Source organism: Mytilus californianus, unplaced genomic scaffold (assembly GCF_021869535.1).
Source record: "Mytilus californianus isolate M0D057914Y unplaced genomic scaffold, xbMytCali1.0.p SCAF_3, whole genome shotgun sequence".
NCBI classification, from domain to species: domain Eukaryota; kingdom Metazoa; phylum Mollusca; class Bivalvia; order Mytilida; family Mytilidae; genus Mytilus; species Mytilus californianus.
Window position 1 is genome coordinate 35,184,599 of NW_026262679.1, and position 12,763 is coordinate 35,197,361.

The window sequence follows — 12,763 nt, forward strand, 5'->3', positions numbered from 1 at the left end:
ACTCGTGACCACTGTATACGTGCTGAGACTACTATAACACAGAGATTGGTCACTTCCCGTACTGACCAGTCAAATGGTAATTAATTGTAAGTCTTCGATCACGTGACTCGGCACGTGACTCGCAATGATTGACAAGAAGGATTCGACCGCCATTTTTGACAGCGAAAGAGAAAATAATAATTAACAAATGTGGATTTATAAAGAGTGTTATGTTCCGGTAAGTGTGAATATAAGATTTGACATGTTCATAAATGTTGGTTTATAAGCACTTTAAATAAAATAAGTGTAGTTATAGACTTGAATTTACCGACCAAACCGGAAAGTAACCTCGAGTTATTACCAGTCCGTGGGACAGGGTGCATGAGCAACTCACCCATAACTTACATTCAGATGAACAATCTGTTTTCCGGATAATGTATGTGCAAGCCTTAGTAATTAACCGATGTAATGATGTAAAATTTGTAATTATATGAAATTCCAATTTTTGTGTATCAGTAAGTTCCCGCTGCAGAACTGAGAAACACACGAGACAAGTTGCACACACACAACATGAGGTCTGATAGGTGAATTTGTATTGTTAGTGAAAGAAATTTAGATTTATATTGGTTCCTTTGATAATATATATGCAGTCTATACATGCTAGTATAATAATATTATGCAATGAAAATGTGTCACCATGTGAAATACCAGTACATCATGAGTTCCTAAATAGACGTATTTTTTTTTTAAATAATTGACCCAAACATGATGTAAAAAGTACATGCACCTTTGGTCTGCATCCTTTATCAGTTTAACTATTTTGATCCATATTGACATGATTGGTCAATTACTGCTGAGTCTCAAGTCTCAGATTACTGTCTTAAAAATTAATGAATTGCCTATGCTATAAACTTGACAAAGATTATTTCTTTTTATTTATAATATATTCTTTATTGTAGGAATACCCCCAGAAAGAAATCACGCATTAGAAGAAGGGAGAAGTACTACAGGAGAAAATGACTTTTTTAGTATTTTTTTTAATTTCATTGAATTTGTCATGCTTGGAGAAATAAATATTTAAGTCTTTGAATATACGTTTTTATTATTATATACATTAAAACTAAGACAGGAATGCAGAAATTCACTAACACGCTCAGTTTGGATAACAGTTCAATGAAAGAAAAAAAAACAAGTAACCACACATTTTTATATATCAAAGGAATAGCCACTTGAAGCAAACTTTAAGGAGATTTTTATATATTTTTGCTAATGATCATCAGACAACTCCTTTAGTCCAAATGAAGTTCAGTGAAGTGGATGTAAGTTATTGGAATGCACCGTAATTACCTTCAAGAATGAGAAAACCTATACCATGCAGTCAGCTTCAAAAGTCCCCGACATGGAAAATATATAACAATTCACTAGAGAAAACGAAGTGTCTACAATAACAAAGCTACAGGCTCCTGACTTGAGACGGGCACATAAAGAATGTGACAATGTTAAATATTTTTAGGCGCTCATCACCACCACTAGCCTGGGACATTGGTGTAACGACATAACATAAAAACAAACTTTAAACATAATTTGAAAATAGTTCATTTCTGATTAATCAGGCTGACTGTACATGAAATATTTGCCATTGACAAGCAGTTGTGAATCGAAGTTGAATTTACAGAAAGGTGACATCAATATATGCTATCATATTTAACATTCTTGTTTAGATCTGACATTGCTACGTATTAATACATTCCGCATTATTTTTGGCTTCTCAGAATTTTCACATGGTAAACTGTCAGCAGTTACCCAACAAAAAATGTTATAGGGAACCTATTTACAAAGCATCATGCTGACAACAATTAACATGGTTTGTCACCAAACATTGAACAAACACATTTATATTTGCTGTGGCTAAAAAAAACTAAAGCAAATCACAACTCTTTTCATCTGAGTTGCTCAATTATTAGGGTTACAAAAAGCATAGCGATATAACTAAAACATACGACACTTTAACAATAGACAATATTCAAATTTTCAAAAACTTTACGGCTCTCTATTGAAGCACAAAATTTCTTGTCCGGGATTTTGAAAGAGGGCACATATTTCTGGTGTTGAAAAAATGTCATCGTAATTTACACTAATGTGGTTCTATTTATGTTAACATAGAGATAATTTAATTATTCAGTCACGTAATTTTGAAGCTTCTAACTTCTGATTTACATGTACTTGCGGTTGATGCTTCTTTTGGAGTTTTTGTAGTCTTTGCAGCAGGGACGTATAGTCATCCTCAGATTCAATATCTGATGCAGTATATTCACCACGTAAAAGATCAAGATTGAGATCACTATCATCCCAAGATAAAAAATCAATGTTACTGGACATTGTGAATTGAAAAATGAAAATGCCGGCGATATTTTTGGAACATATATATAATTTGTAGGGCTTATGTTTGCTGCTTTATGTATCCATTGCAGTTATAACCTCTTTGCTGATCTGTTACGTAAGGAAATTACTCATTTACCTTTAATGAATTTTTTTTCTCTCTTCTGTGATCGCCGCTTATTACATTGTTTGCAAAAACTTGACCTAATTATCAGACGGAAATTTGAAAAAAGTGGTGGGGGGGTTGAAACTTGTTTGAAAAAAAAAAAAATTACGTTGGAAAATCTGAATGAGGGTCTGGATGGGGGTTCTTTATTTCCTATAATTTCTATGCCATTTTTCTCTATTCTTTAAATCTTAATAAATTATTATTTTCTCTTCTCTATTCTTTATTTGTCGGTCCATTTTTCTCCATTCTATACTTTTTTTGTCCCTATTTCTCCATTCTATAAAACCCCACCCACACCCTCCTGAATCCTACCACAAGTGCACCGACGATATTTGACAAGGTTTACTACAATAAACATGTATATTGGGCACTCAGCAGTGAAATACCTTACAAGTATAGAATAAAAGTTTACTGCAATAAACGGAGCCTCGTGTACCTTGGGCACCCAGCTGTGAAACAAAATTCATCTCCCATGCTTATGAGACTACCTGTCTTTACAGGTAAAATAATTGTATATTAGATACAATTAACGGACGTGTAGCAAAACAATGTAACTGTAAGATTGATAAGATTAATCACATTCACATTTTCAAGAGTGGCCGCATAATAACAAACTATTAACAAATTATTAATGATTAAAAACAAAAATTTAAATATGAATAGATATAACTGCATTTGAAAGATAAAAACTATATTTTTTTTTTTTTTTTTTTTGATTAATTCAATTTTGTTTTTAAATTATTTTTAAAAGAAAAATAATAATATCCGATACTGTTATAGTATTCTCAGTGATAGGTGATATATGTCGTCTGCTACGGTCGAATACGAAACTACGTTAAAATAACGTAGCTAACTACCGGAGACTCAGATAATCCGATAAATCTATAGTGACCAATCTCTGTGTTATAGTAGTCTCAGATACGTGCTACTGTGTACAATGTATTGTGCTGATATTCTGTTTAAATAAAAACCTTTCTATTTGAGAAGGAGAAATATAGATCAAAATGTCATATCTGCAGTTTTTTTTTACATCTAATCTATTAATCACCTAAAGCTAGATGTCGGTTTAAAGGTCATGCCGGTAACTCTAAATACTGAGATTATGTATGATCATTTATTATGATATCACAGGCACTTGACGCATAGCGCATAGAGTTGGGAAGTATATACACATTAAGGAGAGACCAAAGGAACATCGCCGTTCAAAAAGGGAAAATTAACAATAGGAAACAGAAAATCGTCTTTTTTGTCAAAATTATTTGTTTTCATTTTCCCGCTGATATTCTGTTGAAATTAAACCTTTCTATTTGAGAAGGAGAAATATTGGTCAAAATGTCATATCTGGAGTTTTTTACATCTAATCTATTAATCACCTAAAGCTAGATGTCGGTTAAAAGTTCATGCCGGCGACTCTAAATAAAGATTATTTATGATTATTTATTATGATATCACAGGCACTTGACGCATAGCGCATAAAGTTGAGCAGGAAGAGACAAAAGGAACATCGCCGTTCAAAAAGGGAAAATTAACAATAGGAAACAGAAAATCGTCGCTTTTTTTATTTTCATTTTCCCGTGTAAAACGAAATATCCCAATCTAGAAAGGGACAATTATTGCTTTTAATATTAGATTTATTTAAACAAAGTACGGTAAATTTCTGCAGTATACTATACAATAAAAAAATACTGTAATTACTTCTAAAAATACGGCATCTTCTATAAAAAAAAGATCAGCATTCAATCATTTATTTACATCCGAAAAACATAGTACTACAAATTTTCCACGGACAGAAACTTTTGCTTTTATTTTACTGTTAAACATATTTCAGGACTTTAAGAATTGTGGTTTGTATACCTAAACGCCGATATGTTTACAGTTTATATAACCATAAAGAATTCTGGCCTTGTTTCTAGTTTAACAGAAGCACTTGATCCTTTTGCTTCAAAACGACATTGAAGGACAGGTACTGAATAATCCATTTCGGACTGTATATTGTTTTATAGTTACAAGTCTAAATTGAAAACAACGTTCATATATAAAGCTCTCTTATTTGTCGCGTAAAGTAATTCCGGTCTATTGCTATTTTTTTTTATATTAAACAGAAACATCTTCTCTTGGAGTGTCTGCATATCTACAATTTCATATTAGAAAATATCGCTACTACATAAGAAACAGTTTTCTCGATTCCACGCCTGGTAAACATCCAATCTCAACCAGGTTTACTTGTATCGTGACTAAAAGTCCGGAATCAAGATTCCAATGGTACTAAGAATAACTCATGATACATTTACAGTATAGTAAGATTACCTCGAAATTTATTTCTAAAGTTAGAGGTAACATAAATAAGCGTCCACTGAACTTTAACTTTGAATCTTGATATTTGTGATATAGAAGAAGAAAAGAAGAATATGTTATTGGCTTTTAATCCAAAATTATAAGATTCGACCAAAATTTAAAAAAAAACTTGAAACTTTTTGGCCGTGAACTTTTATTTTCCCTCGCATAAGACAAACAATATAAATAAACAAGCTGTTCAAACAAACATATGTACATGTACAGAATCTCGCAGGAAGGTAATTATAACTTGAATATAATGAGACGTTACAATTTGACAGAATTTTGCAAAACCAAAAAGAATGAGTTTATCTTTATCATTCATTCATTCATTCATTCATTCATTCATTCAGAGAAACTAACAACTTTTATTTTTGAATGTCTCTGCACTCATTGAAGAAAATACAATTCTAAATATATTTAATGAAATGACATAGAAAAGTTACCGTTTTTCAAGTTAGAGTTGTCCTCCTTTTACCAAAAGATATCAAATGTTTTACGTCTAAATACTCGTCACTAAACGATTGTGAAATATTAAAATACAGCTTGATCTTAAAATTCTGCTTGCGGATTATTGGCTACAAAACGGGGCGCCTGAAAGTGAAACGAAAAAGATTTGTTTTTAATATTTAAGGTCTATTATAAGTTAGCGAAAGTCCAAATACTCGGTTGTGTATTCTATTCTAGAAATGCACAGTTAATTCGACTTTCTTTATAGCAAATAATGTCTTACATCATCAGGCTTTCACAACACAAATGTTACTTTCAACGTCCAGCAGCAAGTATTACATCAAATTAGGGACAGGTACATGTAACTGAGACAGGTTTGAATAGAACCCTACTTTGTATTATACCAACACACTGAGACGTATCTTTAACATCCTATATCTAACTTTGAACGTATCTTGCTTTTTCTTGCTTGTTCTTTGCGGTATTTTTTTAACTGTATCATTTTGTGCTTCCAATGACAGAGATAAAAGGGTGGTGAGTCTGGTTTTTGCTTCCGATGACAGAGATAAATGGGTGGTGTGTCTGGTTTGTGCTTCCGAAGACAGAGATAAAAGAGTGGTGAGTCTGGTTTGTGCATCCGATGACTGAGATAAAAGGGTGGTGAGTCTGGTTTGTGCTTCCGATGACAGAGATAAAAGGGTGGTGAGTCTGGTTTGTGCTTCCAATGACAGAGATAAAAGGGTGGTGAGTCTGGTTTGTGCTTCTGATGACAGAGGTAAAAGAGTGGTGAGTCTAGAACCTCGTCAGTGGTTGTCTTAACTTATATTTTAATGTTTTGTTACATATGGAGAATTTGTGTTCATATCAAATTTATGTTTAATTTATTTACAACTTTTATCAGACAGGGACAATTTCGATTTTGACATATGGTTAAGACAGACACCTTTTATATACATGCCTATTGTTGAGGAATGTATGTTGAATATAAAAATAAGAAGATGTGGTATGATTGCCAATGAAACAACTCTCCACAAGAGACCAAATGAAACAGAAATTAACAACTATAGGTCACCGTACGGCCTTCAACAATGAGCAAAGCCCATACCGCATAGTCAGCTATAAAAGGCCCCGAAATGACAAATGTAAAACAATTCAAGCGAGAAAACTAACGGCCTAAACTATGTACAAAATAATGAACGAAAAACAAATATGTTTCACAGTAACAAAAGACAACCACCGAATTACAGGCTCCTGACTTGGTCCAGATGCATTATTGGTATTAATGTAGGTGGGTTGTTCCCTCGTCGACTTATACCTCACATCTACTTTTATTTATATGAGAGACGAGTGCTGATTTACCAGATGTTTTGTAATCGTCGCAAGCCGTTGTTTTAGTAGTTGGCCTCTTTTTTTTTTATAACTTTCAATGAATGTTTATTTTAGATCATCGGTCAGCTCAGTCAGACATATTTGCGACTTTTAACTTTGCATATAGTTTCGGCTACTTCTCCATCGTTCCTGAGGCTGTATATATGGTAGTTTCTAGATTTCTATTTTTGGTTACTTGTTTTGTTGGTAAATTTGTGTTGTTTGGTTACTGTCTCGTTGACGTTCAATATTTCCGTCATCTCCTTATAAAATATTCCGATATCAAACCTACAGCAGCACTATCATAGGTTGTCATTATAACTTATTATTCAACCATATATAGGATCTCACATCGATGAAAACCGCATGACTTACAATATTTTCCTCGTTTCAATTTATGGGATCATTTTTCTATTTTATTTTATTTGATGCCTCACGAATGTGTGTCCAAATTTTATATTGCTAGTAGATCTTTTAAACGTCTTATTTTCACAAGTGTTTTAGACCTGGGGTTATTTTTTTTCGTAGTTGGGTTGCTGTCTTGTTGACGTTTACCCTTCACCTACATGCCTCAGGCTACTTTCATTCGTATCAAAGATATTAAACAAAGACCTTACGTCACTCAGTTTTAATTTCATATAGAATAAGGAGATGTGGGATGATTGCAAAGACAACTATTCACCAGAGACCAAATGACGTAGATGTTAACAATTCTATAGGCCACCGTACGGCCTTCACCGATGAGCAAAACCCATACCGCATAGCAACCTATAAATGCTACTAAATAGCAAAGAGGGACGAAAGATACCAGAGGGACAGTCAAACTCATAGATCGAAAACAAACTGACAAAGCCATGACAAAAAAAAAAAAGACATACTGACAAATAATAGAACAGATGACACAACATGAAAACTAAAGACTAAGCAACACGAACCCCACCAAAAACTGGGGGTGATCTCAGGTGCCCCGGAAGGGTAAGCAGATCCTGCTCCACATGTGGCACCCGTCGTGTTGCTTATGTTATTACAAATCCGGTAAATAGTCTAATTCGGTAGGTCACATTCGTGAAAAGGGAAGGGTATTGTAGTTACGACATAAGGAACATATCCGATATCATCTGTGAAACGGTTATTCCATAACGGTCAACCAACTCGTGATGGCGTCCGTAAAATTTACGAAAGGGATGATTTTAACTTCACCATTTGGAACTCTTGGTTTAATAGCTTCCTTGTGAGCAGCAATCCTCTATCAAGGAAATCATGATAGGAAATACAAGCCCGGGAATATCGTATCAATTGGGAGATATATACTCCGTATGCAGGCGCTGCTGGGATGTTGCTACATAGAAATGGAAAGTTCACAATTGGGAAGCTGAAATCATCTCTTTTGTCTTAAAGTTTTGTTTTCAACCGACCCTCATTGTCAATTTCTAGATGTAAGTCAAGATATGAGGCAGACTTAACTGTATATGTAGTGTCCTTTATCTCTAGTTCGATGGGATAGATTCGTTCAACATAGTCATCAAATTTTGTATTATTTAGTGAGAGAACATCATCTATATAGCGGAACGTAAAGATAAAGGATATTGCTAACTTCTTATCTTTCTTCCTAAGAAGTTCCTGTATGAAGTCAGCCTCATAATAATAAAGAAACAAGTCGGCAAGAAGAGGGGCACAATTGGTTCCCATTGGAATTCCGACAGTCTGTTGAAAAACACGTCCTCCAAAGGTACAAATATGTTGTCAATCAAGAAATCAAGCATCTTGATAATGTCAGTTTCAGAGAATTTTTTGTTTGAATCAGAGTGATTCTTTACAAAGTAGGATTTATCCCTCCCCAAGACAAGATACTTGTATCTACGTTCGCCATTCTTTTTAATGAAACAAAGTAATACCAACTCTTTCAATTTGTCTTTTAGTTTGAAATGGGGAATACTTGCGTAAAGTGTAGAAAAGTCAAATGTTTTAATACTATTGCAAGATGAGACAGTCTTAGATTGTATGTACTCTAAAAGATCTTTGGAATTTATTAGTATCCACATCTGATTCACACCACCTCTAGAATAGGCAGTTTCACAATAACTTTGGAGCCCGGTTTTGATTGCTGATAGAATAGATGCTAATAATTTAGAAAGAGGTTTCGTGGAGCACTTGGAAGACCCAGCAATATACCGTTGTGTGTAAGGACACTTATGTAGTTTAGGTATCTAGTACAGTGATGGAAGATCCAGTTCTTCATCTTTGGTTGAAATTCCAAAGGAACATAGAACAGACCTATGATTATCCAGGATTTCCTCTTTGGTAAGTGTCGTGAAGGTATAAGCTGAGTTTCCAAGTGAATTGTCAATACCTAATTCATTTATCAAGCAGTTTATGTAATGATATTTACACACAAAAACGATGTTGTTTTGGGCTTTATCTGCGTGGACAACAACATATACTTGTCATGGAGGTAGGATAAGTGTTTTGCAACATATGGGTCTTTAAAAATTGACGTAGCGTGGGTATTGATAGACCCATTTAGATTCTTAATTCTGATTTTAATCAACGACCTCACAGCCTTAATCCATTCTGAAAGAGTATCTACGTCTTCTTTCTCGCGTTTAGCCCATTGTCTGGCATACTCCTCGACTGAATCCAACAGTATTTTGAAGCAAATGTAAAACAATTCAAACGAGAATAGTTCGTGTTTTATATTTAAACGTGGCCATGACCATCTATCGGATCTAATCTTTTCAATAACTAGATATTTCTGCTTGATTCAAATATAGAAATGGGCTGTGTCCTAATTTGGATGTATATGTGTCTCATGAATAAGATGTTTTATCGCTTCTCCCAATAAAGTCATAAAAAACGTTATCATCTATACAATGAAGTTTACAAAAAGGACGAGGATCTTAACAATGAATGCATAAACAGGACAAAACATGTATTATGTAATATGCAACCAAATAAAAATTCATATAAATCATATGAAGATAAAATATAAGTGAACTATACTATCAGCAGTCATCACACAGTGCTAATCAAGTACGTCGCACCAGGCCTACACGTGTACGTGCTGTCTTTACCGTATGCCATAAATTATATAATTCATATGTATATAATCTTATTTCTGAAACATATATTGCTATATTATCCATATTTATACCTGACCGTAAATCATTTCACTGCAAGTTCAGTTGAGAAACAATTCAGAAGATGTGGTATGATTACTAATGAGAAAACTGTCTATAAAAGCAAAGGTCGCATCAAAGTCTGTTCAGACAATATAAACTTAACACACCTCCAATACATACATGGCACGTGCATGTACTTTAGAAAAAAAACTGTACCTTTTCAACTGCATAGAAAGTAATTGAATCTTGATTACTGAGTTAACAGATTCCCTAGCTCGACATCTGACGGAGAGAAATTAAAATCTTTTATCTTCCCCTAATTGATACAGGTGTTTTACATGATAAGGACCATACGTATGGCAAGCCGTTTTTCTATTTATTCAATTTCAAGATATCTTAAAAAGTTAACAAGATGTCTAATAAAGTATATAAGATATCTTTTTAATTTGAAACTAGTAAAAAGTAAAATAACAAAAATACTGAACTCCAAGGAAAATTCAAAACGGAAAATCCCTATCAAATGGCAAAACCAACAGCCCAAACACATCAAACGAATGGAAAACAACTGTCATATTCCTGAATTGGTACAGGTATTTCCGTATGTAGAAAATGGTGGATTAAACCTGGTTTTATAGCTAGCTAAACCTCTCACTTGTGTGACAGTCGCATAAAATTCCATTATATTGACAACAATGTGGGAACAAAACAAACAGGCATGATAGGTAAAAATGTCAAAAATAGGGGTACAGCAGTCAACATTGTGTTATAATCTTAATCACTATAAGCATGATAAAAACAAACAAATATGTCAACAAAGAAAATTAAAATAGCATATAGACAAAGCACATAAGCAAAAATGAAAGACAATAATACAAAATGACCATAGTACAATAACACAATGGCGGGATGTATAAGTACAAAACCACGGCAAAAAAATATTAACAAAAATGGACTAAAAAGTAAAGGTTAATGATTTAAAAAGACAAATAAAAGAACACTGTAAGACGTAATTAAGATGACAAACAACGTCAGTACCTAGAATCTATACTAATCTGTACCACCTTTGATAAGTTTTTAGTATGACGATAAATTTTCACTTCTGTACTCGTACTGTGAACAACAAATGTATTTATTTTGAAAAAAATATTTCCGCACTCCTAACAACAAAATTATTATATTTTTAAATTTTCCTGTGTACGTTATTTCATTTAACGCCATTTTGTCCCAGGTTAGAGTCGTCTTTTTGACATTGTTCTACAACATTTTTTATTAATATTGTATATATATTATGTCATAGATCAAACTTATTCGTTCAGTGTATGTTTACCTGTTTTTTGTTTATATGTCTTTTTGATCGAGTTAAGCCATTTTAATTGATATTTTATAGTGTGTCTTTTTATGTTGTAATGTTACACTACTGTTTCAGGTTAGGGTGAAGGTTGGCGCCTGTTAAATCGTTAAAACCCGCTGAATGTGTATGCACCTGTCCTAAGTCAGGAGCCTGCTGTTCAGTGGTTGTCGTTTGTTGATGTGGTTCATAAGTGTTTCTCGTTTCTCGTTTTTTTATATAGATTAGACCGTTGGTTTTCCTACACTAGTCATTTTGGGACCCTTAATAGTTTGCTGTTCGATGTGAGCCAAGGCTCCGTGTTGTTGGCCGTACTTTGACCTATAATTGTTTGGAGGATATATTAATGGAACTCAGTGGCGGATCCAGCCATTTTTAAAAGGGGGAGTTCCCAACCCAGAATAAAAGGAGGGGGGGGGGTGTTCCAACCATATGTCCCCATTCTAAAGCATTGATCGTCAAAAAAAATGGGCCCGGAAACTCCAGCATTCTGATCACTTGTTCCTCTGTGTAGCATGTTTTACCTTTTTGTTCATTATTAACAAAATATGCCGTATGGTATCCTAAAGTAATACATTTATAACGTATGCTATCATTTTTATATTGAAAGCATTGTGAATAATTCTTTTAGATGATTTTTCAATTTCACATGGGAAATGGTAGTATACAGGGTTGAAAAATCAAAAGTTTTGATAGAATTAATTTCAGAGAAAGATCGAGATTTAATATTGTCCAGATGTTCATTAGAGGTTTTTAGAATCCACATATGGTTAATACCACTACGCGAGTAAACAGCTTCACAGTATTTCTGAAGACCCTCTTTCACTGCGTATAGAATTTTTTTCAATCTAATGGACAAATCCTTTGTAGAACACGCAGAAGAGCCGGCAATGTACCGTTGTTTGTACGGAATTTTGTGAAGCTTGGGTATCCAATACAAACAAGGTAAGTCCTCAGATTTGCTGTTCAATGTAATGTTCATTGAAGCCATGAAGGACTTATGATTCGCCAAAATCTCATCCTTGTCAAATGATATGTTTTTGTATGTGGGATTACCTGAGTGCTCATTTATTCCTAATTCTTTTACAAGACACTCGTACTACATGTAGTACGATTTACACACAAAAACAATATCACTTGAAGCTTTGTCCGCAGGAACAACAACATATTTATCGTGAAGAGATGATAGACATTTCACAGCTTCTTTGTCTCTGACAACGAACTTAGGTCGATCATTCACACAGTTTTTCAACTTATGAATTCGACGTTTTATCAGAGACCTTATTGTTTTGACCCATTCTGACAAAGTGTCCAGTTCAACATCTTCTCGTTTAGCCCATGCTCTGGCGTTGTCCTCAGTGGAATCCATAATTATATTGAAGTTATGGTTCCAATTGAAGATGTTCAAATCATGTTGAATTATGTTTAGATCCCCAGTCATGAATATCATGTCCTGAGGGGCTGTAAATATAAGGCGAGTGGGAACAGTCACATGTCAGAGGGTGTTTTAGGTATTCTTCTAAATCAAGGGCCTGCAATGCTTGCTTATAGTTAAATACTTTAGGTGCAATGTTATTGGTGTAACTGTAGGATACAATAGGAACAGAATGATTTTGA

At 33.9% G+C, this 12,763-nt stretch overlaps 1 long non-coding RNA gene across 1 annotated transcript; it reads left to right on the forward strand.

Annotated features, from left to right (window-relative positions):
- Nucleotides 1–26: 26 nt before the first annotated feature.
- On the forward strand, nt 27–1,069 carry LOC127734442 (uncharacterized). Its single transcript, XR_007997599.1, has 2 exons — nt 27–217; nt 939–1,069. It is a non-coding gene; the product is annotated as an uncharacterized LOC127734442 (long non-coding RNA).
- The last annotated feature ends 11,694 nt before the right edge of the window (nt 1,070–12,763 follow it).